A 22,494-nucleotide genomic window follows, 5' to 3' on the forward strand; every position below is an offset into this window, starting at 1 on the left:
CACTAGATAATGGTAAATTTACACTACAGCAACAGTAGGCATGCAGATGGGAATATATCTTCTTTGTGAAAACCACTGTATCATTGCACTTACTATTTTTTGCTGATATTTGCGTGAATGATTGAAACTGAGCTATCAGACATAAAAAAATGGTATAGCTGTACTTATGTGCCCAAATACACATATGCCTACATGCAAAATTTTATAAATTACAATTTGTTAGAGATTGACTGCCACATGGAATAGAGACTGGGCTATAAGTTCTAGCTCTAACTATGCCAAACTCGGCTTTATTTACTAGCATCACAGTCCTTCAAATCAACTAGTTATTCGCAATTTAATGAGTTGAAAAATCACATAATCAAAATTAGCTTTGAGGAACTTCTGCTTCTGGCCGACATGGAGTAACAGGGACTAGATTTAACCCCCTGACAGAAACAATCAAATCTAGACAACATATTTGGCACAGTGGATTTTAGGACACTGGACATCAGGCCAAGAAAAACAGTGATCCCTGAGGATGGGAAATAAAGAAAGTGATTCTTAGGATTGCCCAGCTTATGTCTCAAGAGTTTCCAGATGATGCTATGGGCAGGGAGAAGCAAGGTGGAACTTGAGGTTCCCTGAGTTGAAAAGATGGAAGCTGAGACTCTACAGAGACCAAGAGGGTATATTTATCAGACAGAGGAGTTAATAGAAACCTGCACAGGAAAATAACCCTGGATATCTGAAGAAGGTATCTCTGAAATATTCAGCAGAGTTTATATCAGTGCAAAAATGTGAGGAAATTACCCTAGTCTATGGGACAGAACCATCTGTAAGAATAACAGGGAACAGTTTCTAAAACTCAAAAAGGGCAGAGGATTGTCCTGTTCCCACCAGCCAGACTAGAGAACCTCATAATTTGTAAAGACATTCAGGTAGAACACTCAGAATGGTCTTGATTCAGTAGTGAGGAATAATTAGTCCTAGATTAAACATACGTCTGGTCCGAAAAAAAAGATGGAAAGAAAAAAAAAAAAAGACCAGGTGTAGTGGCTCACGTCTGTAATCCCAGGATTTTGGGAGGCTAAGGCAGGCAGATCTCTTCAGCTCAGGAGTTCAAGACCAGCCTGGACAACATGGCAAAACCCCATTTATAAAAAAAAAAATACAAAAGTTAGCTGGATGTGGTGGCACATACCTGTAAGTCCTAGTTACTTGGATGGCTGAAGTGGGAGGATCACTTGAACCCAGGAGGTCAAGGCTGCAGTGAGCCATGTTTGCAACACTGCACTCCAGCCTGGGTGACAAAGTGAGCCCCTGTCAAAAAAATAAATAAATAAATAAATAAAAAATAAATAAATAAATATATATATATATATATATATATAGTTTACTCCAATAAATCTTAAGACTATATATAGGAATACAAAAATAGCCAGAGCCAACAAGGCAAAATTCACAATGTCTGTCACTTAATCAAAAATTAGCAGGCATGCAAGGAACAAGAAAAATACAAATCATAAAGAAAATAAAAATTAATTGAATCTGACCCAGATATTAGAATTATCAGACAAGTACATTGAAATGATTATTATAACCATATTCCATATGTAGAAAAAGAAGTAAAAACATGGAAGACATAAAAACACACAAATAGAAAACCTACAATATGGGATATAAAATATACACCAAATAGATTAATGGCAAATTAACCACTGCACCCAAGTAACCAAAAGAAAAAAATAATAATAAAGATCAGATAGGAAATAAGCAAATACAAAAATTAAAAAAAAAGCAGCAGACAAAAATAAATGAAACTATTGCTGGTTCTTTGAGAGAATCAATAAAACTGAAAAAACTGTAGTCAGGCAGATCGGGAAAAAAGAAGACAAAATTACCAATATCAGAAATTGGAAAAATGACATCACTACAGATTGCACAGATTAGTCAGGTGGAAGATATAAGATTAATATGCTAAAACCAATTTTAGTTTTATATATTAGCAATACGCATTGGATATTATAATTTTAAAATAATAATATCGGCCGGGCGCAGTGGCTCATGCCTGTAATCCCAGCACTTTGGGAGCTCGAGGCGGGTGGATCACGAGGTCAGGAGATCAAGACTATCCTGGCTAACACAGTGAAACCCCGTCTCTACTAAAAATACAAAAAATTAGCCGGGCGTGGTGGCAGGCACCTGTAGTCCCAGCTACTCGGGAAGATGAAGCAGGAGAATGGCGTGAACCCGAGAGGCGGAGCTTGCAGTGAACCGAGATCGCGGCCACTGCAGTCCAGCCTGGACGACAGAGCGAGACTCTGTCTCAAAAAAAAAAAAAAAAAAAAAAAAAAAAAAAAAAAAAAAGGTAACAGGCTGCCTCTAACATTCATATGGAAATGCACACAACTTAATATTGCCAAATATAACTTTGAGAAGCAGACCAAAGTGGGAGGGCTAACATTAACTGCTTTCAAGATTTATTGTAAAGCTGCATTAATAAATACAGTGTGGTATTAGTACACAAATAGATCAATGGAATGGAGTCGTTATTGCAGAAATAGACCTGCACATATGGACAACTGATTTTCAACAAAGATGCAAAAATAGAGAATGGATTGTCATTTCAATAAGTAGTGGCTGGAACAACAGAATACCCATATGCAAAAGCATGAACGTTGATACCTAATTTGTATCATAATGAAATTAATGCAAGAGAAATCATAGACCTAAATGTAATACATAAAGCTACAAAATTTTTAGAAGAAACACGGGGAAAAATCTATATGATCTTGGGTTAGACAATAATTTCTTAAATACCAATCATCTATCAGTGAAAAAGATATTGGTAAAGCAGACTTTACAAAATTAAAAACTTCTGCTCTCCAAATAATATTCTTAAAGAATAAAAAGAAAGTCATAGACAGGAAAAAAAAATTTGCAAAGCCTATTTTTGATAAAAGACTTGTATTGAAAATATAAAAAGAACATGCAAAATGCAACTTAAAAAATACAAATAGCCCAATTAAACAAATTAAATAAATGTAAACAGACACTTCTCCAAAGAAGATATGTGAATAGCAGATACGTATATGAAAAGATTCTAAACGTTGTTAATTGTTAGAGAAGAGTAAATTAAAACCACAATGAGATGCATACCTAACAGGATGACTATAATTTAAAGGACTAACCAAGTGTTGGCAAAGATGTAGAAGAACTGGCATTCTCATACACCACCAGTGGGAACATATAATGGTCAACCACTTTGGAAAACCACTTGACAGTTTCTTAACAAGTTAAGCATAAACTTACAATATGATCTAGCCATTCCACTCGTAGGTATTTACCAAGATAAATAAAAACAAATGCCCACACAAAGACATGTATAGAAATGTTCCAAAAAGCATTATATTTGTAATATCCCACAAGTAGGAATAACACAAACGTTCATCTCAAAATAATTATGCTGAATGAAAGAAGCCAAACAAAAAAGTACACACTACGTAATTCCATTTATATAAAACCCTAGAAAATACAACTAATTTGCAGTACAGAAAGCAGATCAGTGGTTGTCTGGGAATGGGGAGTGGGAGAGGTTAATGAAGAAGAATGACAAAGGACACAAGAAGACATCCAGGTGTTATATATATGTTCGCTATTTTTATTGTGATGATGGTTTCATAGGTGTATATGTCTATCAAAACTTTTCAAATTGCATATTTTAACTGTATATGTTATATTGCATATCTATTTTACTTCAATAAAGTTTTTTAAAATTATCTTTGAAAACCCACTAACTTGTCCCTATGCTATAATAAACATACATATATTATTTATGCAGTACAGACATTCTTGTAAACAGACATTCCAGAGTACAGACATTCCAGAGTAAACTATGGAAACCAAAAAAGTAGATTTAAAAAAGGACAAATGCAAAGTGTGCATCCAGATACTGATGCATTCAAACCACTGAGCTTATAAACTCAGTGTTGAAGAGATGGATAGGGTGAGGAATTCAGAAACATTCTTCTGGCATGCAAGGCTTACAAAATTCTGTTATAATATAAAACTAATAATTTGAATACATGTTACTAGATGTGTTTGTTATTGCACAAGATAATAGAATCACATAAAATTGTGTTGTTTGTTGGCATATATTAAAATTATTTATATAGTGAGCCTTCACTGCAATTTCTGCCTATTCCATTGTTTCTTGGATGAATATAAAAATCAGCTTCCACCCCAATGGTCTTGTCTTTGCCTGTTTTATGCTGTCTTAACCATATACTACAGACTGGGTAATTTATTAGAAACAAACTTATTTGGCTCATGGTTCCAGAGACTGGAAAGTCCAAAATCAAGGGACCACATTTGGTGATGGGCTACTGACTGTGTCATAACACGGTGGAAGGCATCACATGGGTGAGAGAGTGAGAGAACAAGGCTGAACTCATCCTTCTATCAGAAACCCACTACCGAAGTAAGTAACCCACTCCTGAAATAATGACATTAATCCATTTTTGAGGACAGAACCCTCAAGACTTAATCACCTCTTACAGGTCCCACTTTTTAACACTGCTGCATTTGGGATTAAGTTTTCAACACAGGAGCTTTAATAATACATTCAAACCATAGCAAGCCTGCACAGACTAGTGGGAAAGTCAACATGTAACATTTATAACACAATGTTGTTACGGCTATACAGACAGAGGCAATTGATTTTGTTAGGGACAGAGGATTGGATAAAACTGTAGAGAGGAGGTGAAATTAGAACTGTATGTTGAATTGTTCAAGGGAATTGAAAGGGAAGAAAAAGATTACTTCAGAAAGAAGTGCCTTCCCTTGACCAAAAGCAACCTCAAAAATAATGAAGTAGGCTGGACAAAGTGGCTCACACCTGCAATCCCAGCACTTTGGGAGGCAGGCAGATCACAAGGCCAGGAGTTCAAGACCAGCCTGGCCAACATGGTGAAACCCCATCTCTACTAAAAATACAAAAATTTAGCCGGGTGTGGTGGTGCACACCTGTAGTCCCAGCTACTTGGAAGGCTGAGGTAGGAGAATCGCTTGAACTCAGGAGGCGGAGGTTGCAGTGAGCCAAGATCATACCATTGCACTCCAGTCTGGGTGACAGAGCAAGACTCTGTGTCGAAAAAAATAATAATAAATAATAATAATAGTAATAATAATAATGAAGTATGTACTCCAAAAATATGTCTTTTGAATTTCCCCCAAAGCTTTTAAACTGCTATTTCCAAGCCTTGCATTGACTACCATATTTTGAGCTTTTATATGTATTATCTGGCAGTTTCTTGTCATTAGCTTGGAAAAATGAATGATATATTCCCAATTTACAGATTTGAAAATACATACATCACTTTATGCTAAGGTTCAATGTGATCTTAGAAGTTTACAGCAAGAAATATTTATTTCCTGCTCACATTACAGATCTACATTGTGGATCAACTGTTTCTGTGCTCAACATCTTTTCTTGTTTACTGGGACCAAAGCTGAAGGAACAACCCTTACCTATGACATACCAGTACCAATCTTTTAACAAAGGAAAAGACCAATAGTAGTGCCGTAAGGTGGCTCTTAGAGCTTCTGTTGACATTATATTGGCTAAATGTTACATGGCCAAATGTACTATAATAGAGGGATGTCTAATCCTCCCTCAGAGAGACGTACCATGAGCCATGCAAGCATGGGAAGGGATGTGTCATTCTCTCACTATGAGGACCTGCAAATATATTGAACCTCATGGAACTAACACTTTAAAAAGTTGGTGTAACTTGCAGGTCATATAACTGAGCTACCCAGGCTGCAGTGCAGTGGCATGATCATGGTTCATCATAACCTTGAACTCTGGGCTTAAGTGATCCTCCTGCCTCAGCCTCCTGAGTAGTTGGGACTACATGCACACACTGTTATGCCTGGCTAATAATTTTAATTTTTTTAAGAGATGAGGCCTTGCTCTATTGTCCAGGCTGGTCTTGAACTCTTGGTCTCAAGTAATCTTCCCAGCTGACCTCCTAAACTGTTGGCATTATAGACATGAGCCACTGTGCCCAACAACAATGAATTCTGGGCAACAAAGCCCAGAACCTAGGCTTTTTACACTCTACCAAGCTTCCCCTCTCATGAGCCTTGAAATGGCAAGACTGATCATGATTCATCTTAATCGTAGGAAATGCTCTTTGGAGGGAACAGGGAATCTAAAGTATATGTGGTTGTAGAAAAGAGAGAAAGAATGATACAGACACAGAGGTACAAAGACAGAGACCCAGAGATATGAACTGCAGAGAGATGCAGACTGATATTGATAGCTTAGTCTTCCCTTATTCTGTAGTTATAGAAGAGGATAAATTCTGAATTTCTCTCTGAATTTACAATATGCCTCCCTGAATATGAAGAAAAATATTAGTAAGAGTCTGAGAAGTCATGCAACACATCACTTGGCATTTATTAAGTACACTGTGGATAAAACACTAAGTTCTCCAGAAAGACATCAATCAGTTTGGCCGTTTTGGCTCATGCCTATAATCCCAGCACTTTGAAAGGCCAAGGTGGGTGGATCATTTGAGGTCAGGAGTTCAAGACCAGCCTGGCCAACATGGTGAAACCCCATTTCTACTAAAAAAAATACAAGAATTAGCAGGGCGAGGTGGTATGCACCTGTAATCCCAGATACTTGGGAGGCTGAGGCAGGAGAATTGCTTGAACCTGGGAGGAAGAGGTTGCAGTGAAGCGAGATCACACCACTGCACTCCAGCCTGGGCAATGCAGTGAGACTCTTTCTCAAAAAAAAAGAAAGAAAAGAAAAGAAAGACATCAATCAGACTGCAACCCATATGCAACAGTATGAGAATGCATACAACCCAAACAACAAATGCTTAAGCCCTATAAGGGCAATTTCAGATGCGCTGCTAATTGGGAAGTTATTCTCAATGCAAGTTAACCTCAACTAATGTCAATTTTTAACAAGAGTTTGCAAACATGGCCACATGGCTCCTCTTACTATTCTGCCATGAGCAGTCCTTGCCCCTCTGGGTTTACTTCCCTGGAGTCCTTTAGTATACTAGTATTTCTGTATTAAAACTGAAGGAAATGCAATACAGAGAAACTGGTCCCCTTGCCTGGTGCTGTAACATCGATCAATGGAAGAGGGAAGACTTCAGTAGTCACTGAGTCCCATTCATCCTCTTCTGTCCTTGGAATGGTTCTGACAGAATGTCACTTGCCCAAAGTCAAACTTCTTTGAGGTATTTCTTCTAAAATCTTTGTAAGGTAATAATTGGAGGAGACTGCATGCAGCAATGAAAAGAAGATAATTATTTGGCATTCTACACATGACAGAACTAATTAATCGTCTGTCCTTTTTAAAGAAATGCTGTCATGTTAAGTCTGCGCTTAAGCCGTGTTTTAAGAAGGCAGTTGCTAAGTGTATCTAGGGAAACCTGGCAAAAAAATGTTTATAAGTACATTTTATTTTACTTTATATAAAATATGTCAAATACCAGTTGGCAGAGGTCAGGAAAGAGAAAATACGTAAAAGATCAGATTTTAAGATTGTATAGTGTGATTCTCAGCTTGAGCACAGCTGTGTCCACTGGTGAGAGTTAAGATATGTCATGGCCATAGCTTGGGAACTACTGGAAAATCTATTTGCATGGAAACCTAACGGGACCCCTGGGAAATAACTGAACCTGTATACATTGCTGGGGTTCAGACATACTCACATATTTCTGGAAAACTGAAAGGGCAGACAGAAGTGTATCAGCAGGAGAAGAGTAGGAGGGTAGGGAGTGGGCTGATAGCAAATGCGTTCCCAAAAAGACAGCCAGCATTCACACTGGCTCAAAGAAAACACAATGGAACATGTATTCACATAAATGCAGTCAGGGGGCTATAATTATATAAATGAAATCTCAATTTCTCAATGGCAGGTGCTGTCAGTGTCCTGTTTCATTCACCAACACCATGGTGGACATTCCCGTGCATGGCTGACAGCCTTTCAGAGCCCGCATGTCTCTGTTTTTCAGCCTTGGGGCTTTCTGCAGAGTTGTGAGAGCTTGCTCAGTGCTGTGGGATAGCCCCAAAATGCTGGAGATTTAACCCCCAGGGACATCCTTTAACAAGTGAGATATGAGAGTCAGTGGATAAATACCCAAGCTTCCCAGACACCCACTAGGACAATTCTGAGTTGTATTCTAACCAGTATTTCAGAGAGTTCCTAGTAAGATGGAACCACTGTTCCTCCATATACACAGTGTTTAATGCACCTTTGTTGGCGCTTCTTCCTCTCTCTCTCTCTTTCTCCACTCCTTTACTTTTGCTTCCTGCAAACACTTCACAAATAAACCACCTGCTCCCAAATTCTTGCCCCAGAGTCTGGCTTTTGAGGAATCTAAACTAAGTTACTAACTGAACTCAGTGTCTCATTGGGCCTAAATAACTCAACTTTTGAAAGCCATTAAAAAAATTTAATACAAAGGGTAAATCTTTGTCTTACAAGGCAATACAAGGTAAATCTTTATCATCCACTTCTGCCAGACCATCTCAAGTCACTGGCACCATGAAGATTCAAGTGTGGTCACCAACAAAGAAATTCACACCTAGCAGGTGAGAGAGAACGGAGTCCTTGCCAGACAGTTCCAAAGAGCACTGCGGTACAATATGAGCTAAAGAGCAGAGGCAGCCCTCACTACCCTCTTGGGGTGACAAGTGCCACTTAAAGAGATCAGCTGAGTGATGTGAATCAGTGAAGAACAGTGGCAGGTTAAGGTCCCAGAGGAGGAGAGAAATAAAGGGGAATGTAAATGTAAGTTTGTCTACTCCTAAGTTGCTTAGATAGTGAATATTTTGAAATTATAAATAGTAATTGGGAAAAGTAAAATCTGACACTGAAATGAAAATATTCTCTATCTTGTTATTGATCAAGGCAATTGTGGTTATTTCTTCCTTGGGGCTTGGTTTTAGGAAATGAGTGTTGAGCAGATCACAGGTGGCAAAACATAGAGAGCTAAAGAGAAAATAGGAAATAATGAAGAACCACCCAAGTAGTGAACCAAAGAAGAGAAGAATCACTGAAAGTATTTCCAAAACTGAGCTCTTGGTGAAAGATTATCTCCAAAGTTAGGCTGAGAAATAGATGCAAGAGATTAAAGAGAAATCAATGTAATAATAATAATAAAACACCTAAAAAGTAGTAAGGTGAGCTACTAGTATATAAGTTTAAACTTCCAATTTTGAAGGAAATGTTGCATTTAGAAATTGTTAAATTTTGCTTAGCAGGAACCCAAAAGCCATAAAGGAGATAAACATGTTTCATGATATCAAATAAAAACATTTGTCAGGAGGTTGAGGCTGCAGTGAACCAAGATCATGCCACTGCACTTCAGCCTGAGTGACAGAGTGAGACTCCATCTCAAAACAAACAAATACACAAACAAAATTGTAGGCTTTTTTGTTTACAAAGAAATTACACACAAAATAAAAAAAATTATTCACATGCCTAAAATAGTTAATTTATGAAAAGCTTTTGCAAGCCAATAAGCAAAAGATAAGAAAACTAATTTTAAAATGCATCTAAGGATCCCACTGGATAGTTCACAGAAGAAACCCTAATGTCAATAAATATATAAATGAAATATTTCCCTCGATGTCCCTCTATGCCTCTGCATGTCACTGCTGCTTTAGCATGGACTCTGGCCTGGGCTATCAGTCACTTGGTCCCCTTTGATGGTTTCCTCAGGCCCTTCTTGTAAGAGGAAGACATTTAAGAAATTCTACTCTTCCTGGTCCAGCATCAGGGTGAAAGAGATACAAGACAAGCACAGCTTTCTACTTCTAAGATTGACAGTATCTTATGATACAACTCCAGTTACTTTATTAGCAGTCTATTTTCTCTACCTTACTTAAAATGCTACCGGTGCTTGCATCTAAGAACAATTTCTATTATATATTCAGATCTTATTCCTATCTTATAAATTACCCTATTCTAGCATCAAGAAGGTGTATAGGGAAGAAAACCCCACCTGTTACCCTAGCATCAAAATTCCTAGATTGCTACAAATTATAATAAATGTATATTCCAATTTTATGAGATACAGAATTATAAATCAACTTAAGCCAGCAGTTTATTTTTTATTTATCATTAATTTTTATTTTTTTTACCAACAAAGTTTAGTTTCCATACAGACTGTCCAAAAAATGCCAATCTAAACTATATTTCAATTGTCGTATTGGGAAAAGTTTTCAATTAGCAATAATCATGCCTCAGATGGAGCTCGTTGGTCATAATACTGCCACTGAGCAAAGCTAAGGAGGTTTATTTTATTTTGATTTATTTTTCCATTTTGTATGGTTTGAATGTTTGTTCCTTCCAAAATTCATGTTGAAATGTAATTCCCAATGTGATAGTGTTGAGAGACGTGGCCTGTTTAAGCGGCACTTGGATCATAAGGGCTCTGCCCTCATGAATGAATTAATCCATTCACAGATTAATGGGTTATCAGGTAATGGGACTGGTAACTATATAAGAAGAGGGATCTGAGCTAGCATGTTAGCACATTCATTCTCCTTGCCGTGTGATGCCCTGTGCCACCTCAATACTCTGCATAGTTCCCACCAGCAAGAAGGCTGTTACTGTGCCCCCATGACAATAGATTTCCAGCCTTCAATGTAAGAAATAAATTTCATTTCTTAGAAGACAGGCTAAGATGCTAATACAAATGTGAATTTGAGGGCAAACATATGCAATTTAACTTGAACTGAGATCTTTCCTCCACATCTTGGTAATGAGCTTAGTAATATCCCAGTCTCCTCCAGACCAAACCTTAGACCTCAAAATCCAAACAACAAAACCATTGCACAAGGAGAGAATCACGCGACAAGCAAATGCATTTCTCAATAATGAATACTCTGTGATATACAACCGGACAAAAAGAGGGATACAGACAGAGATAATATGCTCAAGGCTGGGAATTATCAGTTAGTCCATTCATTGTATGACAAGGATTACCTCTGTGACCACAAATAAATTCCAAAGCCTCGGATGTCATGAAGATTTTTTTTCTTCTTGAAAAAGAGACAGTACTAGAATTCCACTCTATTGATTTCCAACTCTAAAAGGATTCTTGAAGTAAAAGATATGGACAGAGGGTCTTGTGCAAAAAGGGATGATTAGATTTACCTGCTGTATTCTCTCCCCACCATTCTAAAAAAGGTTTGCTATAGGTAGTCAAATATATACACAGGCTATACATTTATAGCACATATCAGAACTAGAAGGAAGTAGCTTACTTGAGCTAGAAGACATAGAGGAAGTCAGGAAAATTGCTACACTAGACTCCATCTTTCCAGGGTGCTGGACCTTGACCTATATCATCTCATCTCTGAGATGAGATAATTTATGCTTAAGATAATTTATGCTTAATGACACTGACTCTTTCTTTTTGCATCTTTGAAAATAGAAGAAAAAAGATACCCAAAAGAGATTCCATAAAAAATTGAAATGTATTTAATGCATGGTTATTGGCCTACATATGGCCAAGGTCTATTTAGTTCAAACTGCTAAGTATTTTCACTGATTCTCAAGAAACCCCCAGCGTTGGTTCCACAGCTCTGACTTTTCTGTACCATTTTAATTGTTCCAGTAAGATGCTGCACAGTGAACAGCCAAGCACTAAAAAATCAGCAATTTGCCAATCTGACCATTATAACCAAAAAAGAAATACAGAAATATTCCCTACTCAAAGCAGAAAAAAAAGTTGTTTCTTATAAATAATGCAGTTTTATTATTGATATCATTGCTGTTATCATTATTGATCTATTTGATGTGACAGAGACAGATGGAGATGTTGCAGGTCAGTTCTCCAGGTGGCCTTGGTCTTACTCAGTTCTCCTCCCTTTCCCACTTGTAGTTTTTCCCACTTGTAATAAATGTAGAATTTGCTGAGTACGCAAAAGCCTAAAATGTGGGGTACTGACCAGAATAGCCCAGGCTCTGTTCCAGGGCCCCCTAGAAACAGGATGTCCTTTACTGATTTAATTCAGTGTGTCATGTAGCCCTCAGGTTATAAAACCTAGGTCAGGCCGGGCACGGTGGCTCATGCCTGTAATCCCAGCACTTTGGGAGGCCAAGGGAGGTGCATCACCTGAGGTCAGGAGTTCGAGACCAGCCTGGCCAATATAGTGAAACCCCATCTATACCAAAAATACAAAAATTAGCCAGGCAAGGTGGTGCATGCCTGTAATCCCAGCTACTTGGGAAGCTGAGGCAGGAGAATTTCTTGAACCCAGGAGGCAGAGGTTGCAGTGAGCTGAGATCACGCCATTGCACTCTAGCCTGGGGAACAAGAGAGAAACTCCGTCTCAAAAAACAAAAACAAAAAACCCTAGGTCAGACTTATTTCTGGGGTCCCTCAGCTGCAGCGCAAGTGAGGTACATGAGATGAGAATCCCTCTATCCTGGGCAGCTTTCCTGAGCCTTTGGGGACAGGCTCAGAATGAATCCTGGGCTTCTGCCACCCATGTTTTCTGTAGGTAAGTAATAAACCTGCATCATGTACCTTGTGGTGTGTGTGGACGTTCTATCTCACCAGACTCAGATAAACTGGTAACCAGTGTACAGTGAGCCTGCTTCACAGATGTGTGCTAAGGTCTGCTCCTATGACAGTAATTTTGTCAATTTCTTATTGAATTTTTAATATCTTTAGTTGTATATGTTTCATAGATTTTATTTAATGATTCAACAGTTATGGCTGTGATATTTTCACTGAGGAAATTTAATCTTTGTCAATATTTTAAAACATCTTCCTCTCATATTATGATTTTTGTATTGTGTTTTCTAATCTTAACAAGGATAAGCCACAATCTTTCAGTTGGCATTTGTCTGACATATCTTCCACTCATTTCTTTGTTTTTTGAGCCTTTCAATTTCTGAAGTAAACAGGTTTAATAACACCCACACAGTCTTTGAAAAGGTCTACAAATCAAAATAGTGAGCCAAACAGACCTCCCTTTTTGAGACTGAACAGACAGAGAAAAATACCTTTTATTGGACTGGGGGGGATACAGTTGGTGAGGAAGGACAGAATCATGCTAGTGGGGGCCACAGGAAGCTCTCTGTTTTGTTAGTGCTGTTCTTGTAGTTATTGAAATTATGAGCAGTCATTGAATAACTGTGATCTTGGAGAGTTTCCCCAACCTCTCTCTCAGGCCTACCTTGACTATAAAATCAGGATGAAGACAACACATAATTTCTAGGACAATTGTGAGGATTAAGAAGTTTAATACAAGTAAAATGCTTAGACCAACTCCTGATACATCGCAAGTGCTCACAAAATGTGAGGTAATATCATTATTTCTAATGTTACTTGTGTCACAATCTTTGTACCATTCCAATTGTTTCCCAATTTTCCTTCAGCTATGGAGCCTGTCATTGGACATTTAGGGGTATTGGTGATAAGTAAAAGCTGCAGTTGTCAGTAGGAATGTGAACCCATTAAACTGTGCTTGCTGTTTTATTAAGTTTTAACTTGGTAGAAAATGCTGTAGCACAATTTTTTCCCCACAATATAAAAAGGTTTATAGAAATAGATTATCTTAGACCTCCTGAAGCCTCCCTTCCCAAGACAAAAATGTGTAACCAGGTTTATGTACTCTTTCTGAAGCATTCTATAAACTCTTTAAAATAAAAAATTCAAGGGAAAAAGAAATTCAAAAGGCAGTGCTCCATCTTTACACACTCTCCTGCCCTTATTCATACCTGTTGTGTATGGCATAGATTTTTTCCTATTATAAATTTACCATAGTTTACTTATCTAGCAGAGTATTCCACCAGCAGTCTATTGATAAGACAGTTAATGTATTCCTTGTTTTATTATTTGATTTGCAAAAAAAGAAAAAGCCACAATGAATATCCTTGCACATTTAAATGCACATTTTCTGTAGGATACAGTTTTAAAAATAGAATTCTAGGCCAAGAGTTTGAGCACTTTTAATTTTGGCAAATATTGCCAAGTTCCCTTCAATGGAGTTTCCACCATTTACATTTCCAGCAATAGTGTGTGAGTATAGAATTCTGTTTTTCCCATACACTTGCTCTCAGTATATTAGCGAACCTTTTTATCTTTGCCAGCCTGATACTGGAAACAGTTTTTCATTACGATTTTAACTTACTTGTCTTTTATTAAGAATGAGATCTGGTGGGGGAGGAGCCAAGATGGCCGAATAGGAACAGCTCCGGTCTACAGCTCCCAGCGTGAGCGACGCAGAAGACAGGTGATTTCTGCATTTCCATCTGAGGTACCGGGTTCATCTCACTAGGGAGTGCCAGACAGTGGGCGCAGGCCAGTGGGTGCGCGCACCCTGCGCGAGCCGAAGCAGGGCGAGGCATTGCCTCACTCGGGAAGCGCAAGGGGTCAGGGAATTCCCTTTCCTAGTTAAAGAAAGGGGTGACTGACGGCACCTGGAAAATTGAGTCACTCCCACCTGAATACTGCGCTTTTACGACAGGCTTAAAACACGGCGCACCACGAGACTATATCCCGCACCTGGCTCGGAGGGTCCTACGCCCACGGAGTCTCGCTGATTGCTAGCACAGCAGTCTGAGATCAAACTGCAAGGCGGCAGCGAGGCTGGGGGAGGGGCGCCTGCCATTGCCCAGGCTTGCTGAGGTAAACAAAGCAGCCGGGAAGCTCGAACTGGGTGGAGCCCACCGCAGCTGAAGGAGGCCTGCCTGCCTCTGTAGGCCCCACCTCTGGGGGCAGGGCACAGACAAACAAAAAGACAGCAGTAACCTCTGCAGACTTAAATATCCCTGTCTGACAGCTTTGAAGAGAGCAGTGGTTCTCCCAGCACACAGCTGGAGATCTAAGAATGGGCAGACTGCCTCCTCAAGTGGGTCCCTGACCCCTGACCCCCGAGCAGCCTAACTGGGGGGCACCCCCCAGCAGGGGCACACTGACACCTCACACGGCAGGGTACTCCAACAGACCTGCAGCTGAGGGTCCTGTCTGTTAGAAGGAAAACTAACAAACAGAAAGGACATCCACACCAAAAACCCATCCGTACATCACCATCATCTAAGACCAAAAGTAGATAAAACCACAAAGATAGGGAAAAAACAGAACAGAAAAACTGGAAACTCTAAAAAGCAGAGCGCCTCTCCTCCTCCAAAGGAACGCAGTTCCTCACCAGCAATGGAACAAAGCTGGACGGAGAATGACTTTGACAAGCTGAGAGAAGAAGGCTTCAGACGATCAAATTACTCTGAGCTACGGGAGGACATTCAAACCAAAGGCAAAGAAGTTGAAAACTTTGAAAAAAATTTAGAAGAATGTATAACTAGAATAACCAATACAGAGAAGTGCTTAAAGGAGCTGATGGAGCTGAAAACCAAGGCTCGAGAACTACGTGAAGAATGCAGAAGCCTCAGGAGCCGATGCGATCAACTGGAAGAAAGGGTATCAGCAATGGAAGATGAAATGAATGAAATGAAGCGAGAAGGGAAGTTTAAAGAAAAAAGAATAAAAAGAAATGAGCAAAGCCTCCAAGAAATATGGGACTATGTGAAAAGACCAAATCCACATCTGATTGGTGTACCTGAAAGTGATGGGGAGAATGGAACCAAGTTGGAAAACAGTCTGCAGGATATTATCAAGGAGAACTTCCCCAATGTAGCAAGGCAGGCCAACATTCAGATTCGGGAAATACAGAGAACGTCACAAAGATACTCCTTGAGAAGAGCAACTCCAAGACACATAATTGTCAGATTCACCAAAGTTGAAATGAAGGAAAAAATGTTAAGGGCAGCCAGAGAGAAAGGTCAGGTTACCCTCAAAGGGAAGCCCATCAGACTAACAGCGGATCTTTCGGCAGAAACCCTACAAGCAAGAAGAGAGTGGGGGCCAATATTCAACATTCTTAAAGAAAAGAATTTTCAACCAAGAATTTCATATCCAGCCAAATTAAGCTTCGTAAGTGAAGGAGAAATAAAATACTTTACAGACAAGCAAATGCTGAGAGATTTTGTCACCACCAGGCCTGCCCTAAAAGAGCTCCTGAAGGAAGCACTAAACATGGAAAGGAACAACCAGTACCAGCCACTGCAAAATCATGCCAAAATGTAAAGACTATCAAGACTAGGAAGAAACTGCATCAACTAACGAGCAAAATAACCAGCTAACATCATCATGACAGGATCAAATCCACACATAACAATATTAACCTTAAATGTAAACGGACTAAATGCTCCAATTAAAAGACACAGACTGGCAAATTGGATAAAGAGTCAAGACCCATCAGTGTGCTGTATTCAGGAAACCCATCTCACGTGCAGAGACACACATAGGCTCAAAATAGAAGGATGGAGGAAGATCTACCAAGCAAATGGAAAACAAAAAAAGGCAGGGGTTGCAATCCTAGTCTCTGATAAAACAGACTTTAAACCAACAAAGATCAAAAGAGACAAAGAAGGCCGTTACATAATGGTAAAGGGATCAATTCAACAAGAAGAGCTAACTATCCTAAATATATATGCACCCAATATAGGAGCACCCAGATTCATAAAGCAAGTCCTGAGTGACCTACAAAGAGACTTAGACTCCCACACATTAATAATGGGAGACTTTAACACCCCACTGTCAACATTAGACAGATCAACGAGACAGAAAGTCAACAAGGATACCCAGGAATTGAACTCAGCTCTGCACCAAGCGGACCTAATAGACATCTACAGAACTCTCCACCCCAAATCAACAGAATATACATTTTTTTCAGCACCACACCACACCTATTCCAAAATTGACCACATACTTGGAAGTAAAGCTCTCCTCAGCAAATGTAAAAGAAAAGAAATTATAACAAACTATCTCTCAGATCACAGTGCAATCAAACTAGAACTCAGGATTAAGAATCTCACTCAAAACCGCTCAACTACACGGAAACTGAACAACCTGCTCCTGAATGACTACTGGGTACATAATGAAATGAAGGCAGAAATAAAGATGTTCTTTGAAACCAACGAGAACAAAGACACAACATACCAGAATCTCTGGGACACAGTCAAAGCAGTGTGTAGAGGGAAATTTATAGCACTACATGCCCACAAGAGAAAGCAGGAAAGATCCAAAATTGACACCCTAACATTACAATTAAAAGAACTAGAAAAGGAAGAGCAAACACAGTCAAAAGCTAGCAGAAGGCAAGAAATAACTAAAATCAGAGCAGAACTCAATGAAACAGAGACACAAAAAACCCTTCAAAAAATTAATGAAACCAGGAGCTGGTTTTTCGAAAAGATCAACAAAATTGATAGACCACTAGCAAGACTAATAAAGAAAAAAAGAGAGAAGAATCAAATAGACGCAATAAAAAATGATAAAGGGGATATCACCACCGATCCCATAGAAATACAAACTGCCATCAGAGAATACTACAAACACCTCTATGGAAATAAACTAGAAAATCTAGAAGAAATGGATAAATTCCTCGACACATACACTCTCCCAAGACTAAACCAGGAAGAAGTTGAATCTCTGAATAAACCAATAACTGGATCTGAAATTGTGGCAATAATCAATAGCTTACCAACCAAAAAGAGTCCAGGACCAGATGGATTCACAGCCGAACTCTACCAGAGGTACAAGGAGGAAGTGGTACTATTCCTTCTGAAACTATTCCAATCAATAGAAAAAAAGGGAATCCTCCCTAACTCATTTTATGAGACCAGCATCATTCTGATACCAAAGCTGGGCAGAGACACAACCAAAAAAGAGAATTTTAGATCAATATCCTTGATGAACATTGATGCAAAAATCCTCAATAAAATACTGGCAAAACGAATCCAGCAGCACATCAAAAAGCTTATCCACCATGATCAAGTGGGCTTCATCCCTGGGATGCAAGGCTGGTTCAATATACACAAATCAATAAATGTAATCCAGCATATAAACAGAGCCAAAGACAAAAACCACATGATTATCTCAATAGATGCAGAAAAGGCCTTTGACAAAATTCAACAACCCTTCATGCTAAAAACTCTCAATAAATTAGGTATTGATGGGACGTATTTCAAAATAATAAGAGCTATCTATAACAAACCCACAGCCAGTATCATACTGAATGGGCAAAAACTGGAAGCATTCCCTTTGAAAACTGCCACAAGACAGGGATGCCCTCTCTCACCATTCCTATTCAACATAGTGTTGGAAGTTCTGGCCAGGGCAATTAGGCAGGAGAAGGAAATAAAGGGTATTCAAACAGGAAAAGAGGAAGTCAAATTGTCCCTGTTTGCAGATGACATGATTGTATATCTAGAAAACCCCATTGTCTCAGCCCAAAATCTCCTTAAGCTGATAAGCAACTTCAGCAAAGTCTCAGGATACAAAATCAATGTACAAAAATTACAAGCATTCTTATACACCAACAACAGAAAAACAGCCAAATCATGAGTGAACTCCCATTCACAATTGCTCCAAAGGGAATAAAATACTTAGGAATCCAACTTACAAGGGATGTGAAGGACCTCTTCAAGGAGAACTACAAACCACTGCTCAAGGAAATAAAAGAGGATACAAACAAATGGAAGAACATTCCATGCTCATGGGTAGGAAGAATCAATATCGTGAAAATGGCCATACTGCCCAAGGTAATTTATAGATTCAATGCCATCCCCATCAAGCTACCAATGCCTTTCTTCACAGAATTGGAAAAAACTACTTTAAAGTTCATATGGAACCAAAAAAGAGCACATATCGCCAAGTCAATCCTAAGCCAAAAGAACAAAGCTGGAGGCATCACACTACCTGACTTCAAACTATACTACAAGGCTACAGTAACCAAAACAGCATGGTACTGGTACCAAAACAGAGATATAGATCAATGGAACAGAACAGAGCCCTCAGAAATAACACAGCATACCTACAACTATCTGATCTTTGACAAACCTGAAAAAAACAAGCAATGGGGAAAGGATTCCCTATTTAATAAATGGTGCTGGGAAAACTGGCTAGCCATATATAGAAAGCTGAAACTGGATCCCTTCCTTACACCTTATACAAAAATCAATTCAAGATGGATTAAAGACTTAAACGTTAGACCTAAAACCATAAAAACCCTAGAAGAAAACCTAGGCATTACCATTCAGGACGTAGGCATGGGCAAGGACTTCATGTCTAAAACACCAAAAGCAATGGCAACAAAAGACAAAATTGACAAATGGGATCTAATTAAAGTAAAGAGCTTCTGCACAGCAAAAGAAACTACCATCAGAGTGAACATGCAACCTACAAAATGGGAGAAAATTTTCGCAACCTACTCATCTGACAAAGGGCTAATATCCAGAATCTACAATGAACTCCAACAAATTTACAAGAAAAAAACAAACAACCCCATCAAAAAGTGGGCGAAGGACATGAACAGACACTTCTGAAAAGAAGACATTTATGCAGCCAAAAAACACATGAAAAAATGCTCATCATCCCTGGCCATCAGAGAAATGCAAATCAAAACCACAATGAGATACCATCTCACACCAGTTAGAATGTCAGTCATTAAAAAGTCAGGAAACAACAGGTGCTGCAGAGGATGTGGAGAAATAGGAACACTTTTACACTGTTGGTGGGACTGTAAACTAGTTCAACCATTGTGGAAGTCAGTGTGGCGATTCCTCAGGGATCTAGAACTAGAAATACCATTTGACTCAGCCATCCCATTACTGGGTATATACCCAAAGGACTATAAATCATGCTGCCATAAAGACACATGCACACGTATGTTTATTGCGGCATTATTCACAAGAGCAAAGACTTGGAACCAACCCGAATGTCCAACAATGATAGACTGGATTAAGAAAATGTGGCACATATACACCTTGGAATACTATGCAGCCATAAAAAATGATGAGTTCATGTCCTTTGTAGGGACGTGGATGAAATTGGAAATCATCATTCTCAGTAAACTATCGCAAGAACAAAAAACCAAACACCGCATATTCTCACTCATAGGTGGGAACTGAACAATGAGATCACATGGACACAGGAAGGGGAACATCACCCTCTGGGGACTACTGTGGGGTGGGGGGAGGGGGGAGGGATAGCATTGGGAGATATACCTAATGCTAGATGATGAGTTAGTGGGTGCAGCGCACCAGCATGGCACATGTATACATATGTAACTAACCTGCACAATGTGCACATGTACCCTAAAACTTAAAGTATAATAAAAAACAAAATAAAATAAAACAAAATAATTTAAAAAAAAAAAGAAATATAGTGAAAAAAAAATAAAGCCTGCCATGAGATTAGTAAAAAAAAAAAAAAAAAAAAAGAATGATATCTGACAGGGCACAGTTGCTCACACCTGCAATCTAAGCACTTTGGGAGGCTGAGGCAGGTGGATAATTTAAGCCCAGGAATTTTGGACCAGCCTGGGCAACATGGTGAAACCCTGTCTCTACAAAAAAAAAAAAAAAAAAAAAAAAAAAAGTGAAGTATTAGGCATGGTGGTGCATGCCTGTAGTCCCAGCTTCTCAGAAGGCTGAGGTGGGAAGATGGCCTGAGCCTGGAAGGTCAAGGCTGCAGTGAGCCGTGTTTGTACCACTGCACTCAGCCAGATTGACAGAGCAAGATCCTGTCTCAAAACAAAAATTTAAAAAAATGAGATTGGAGGCTGCATTTTCCACCATCATCTAACAATTGTGTTAGTGAGATGGTGTATGTGAGTAAGTCAGTCTTTGCTTAGCTGTATGTTTTGAAGCTCTATGGTTGGCAGCTGAAACCTTAGTTTTTTCTTATCACAGAAATATTTTTAAAAAACCAAACTGTAGCTTTCTTAGCCTAGTATTTTTGTTTCTCTTATTTCATACTTTTTAAGCCAATTCAATAACATCTCTAAATTGCAGTGGCTGCAAAAGTTCTCAGGGAATTTTTACACATCTATTAATTTTCTTTTCTGTGAAAATATACTAAGAAAATGTAAAGAAGGAAATCCTTTTCTGCTTGCCTACAGCAATTTAAAGTCCACGGATGAATGGTTAGCTAGTAAAGCAAGGCCTCCAAAGCAAGGAAAATAGAATGATTAGGTTCTGTATTTTAAATTAGGAATGTCTACTCTGAATATATAAGCAATCAGATAGCCATTTATGCAGAAGTAAGAGGAGCTAAAGATTAATTCATTGTATCAAGCATAAAAATGCAACTTTTCCCAAAGAATAAAACTTCTTCTTAAGGAGATTATAATATTTAAATTGTGGCATTTTCCGTATTATTTTTTTCTGCTCAGGACTAAGTATAAATACACAGGCATATGTTTTAACAAAGAAAGGAAAATATATTTTTAGCCCGAAAACTGAATCACAAAATGCCAATAAATCTGAATATGGTTATTAATATGAATCATTTCTTACAGAGGTGAGAACTCCTCAGATGAGTTGATATTTCTATTTATAATCTAAAACACAGATTATCTAGAAACTCTTGTTATAGCTCATTGCTCTGTTACAGCATGTACAATGACAATACTTCAGTCAATAAATGAGTTGTGCTGAACAATTTTATTGTTATGTTAAATGGTAAAGATTTCCCCCAATGTCTGTTTCTTGTATTCATGTTATTTTCTATGTCAAAAAGATTCTGGTTTAATCTAATTTTTCCAAAATGATTTATCTTAACCTTTCACTGGAATTTCTAAATAAATTAAGAATAATAAAACACTCTAGAACATGCATCTGAAGATTGCAGTGTTAGATAAACCTTTACTAGTAAAGATAATAGTTCCTTGAGTTATTATTTTGACTACTATATTTATATATTAACAAAATGGAAAAGATGTATAACATAAGACAGAAGTGACAAGAATCCCCAGAAAGAAGTTCAAAAGAGTACTTTTTATTGAAGCACACCCTTACTGTATGAGAAACTTTTTCTGCAAAATATATTGAAATGTCTGACATGTTTGAGTTAACTTAGAGAAGACTTAAGAAACAGGTGGGGGAATATAGAAATAAAATATTTATTAGTCGGCACTTTAGGAGGCCGAGGGGGGCAGATCATGAGGTCAAGAGATCCAGACCATCTTGGCCAACATGGTGAAACTCCATCTCTACTAAAAATACAAAAATTAGCTGGGCGTGGTGGCACACACCAGTAGTTCCAGCTACTCAGGAGGTTGAGGCAGGAGAATCGATTGAACCTGGGAGGCAGAGGTTGCAGTGAGCTGAGATCACGCCACTGCACTCCAGCCCATCAACAGATTGACACTCCGTCTAGAAAAACAAACAAACAAAAAGGTTTATAGTAACAGTGTCAACAAAACTTGCAGAAAAGAAACATTATCTTAGTATACAACATAGGGTACCACAACTGAGAAATGAATGTTGATGTAATAAAAATTATGATTTCCTTATACCGAGCAAGTGAAAGATGGAAAGTATGAATGGATGTGATGGTAGCCTCCTCTTCACAGTGAAAAGTCAGTCGTATTTTAAACTCAAAGGTCAAGAAGAAG

The 22,494-nt window shown here is 38.5% G+C and overlaps 1 pseudogene; it reads right to left on the reverse strand.

Moving 5' to 3' along the window:
- Positions 1 to 10,172: 10,172 nt before the first annotated feature.
- On the reverse strand, positions 10,173 to 10,304 carry LOC112440021 (U4 spliceosomal RNA; annotated as a pseudogene).
- Between the last annotated feature and the right edge of the window lie 12,190 nt (positions 10,305 to 22,494).

The sequence above is a fragment of the Pan paniscus genome, chromosome 4 (genome assembly GCF_029289425.2).
Source record: "Pan paniscus chromosome 4, NHGRI_mPanPan1-v2.0_pri, whole genome shotgun sequence".
Taxonomy (NCBI): Eukaryota; Metazoa; Chordata; class Mammalia; order Primates; family Hominidae; genus Pan; species Pan paniscus.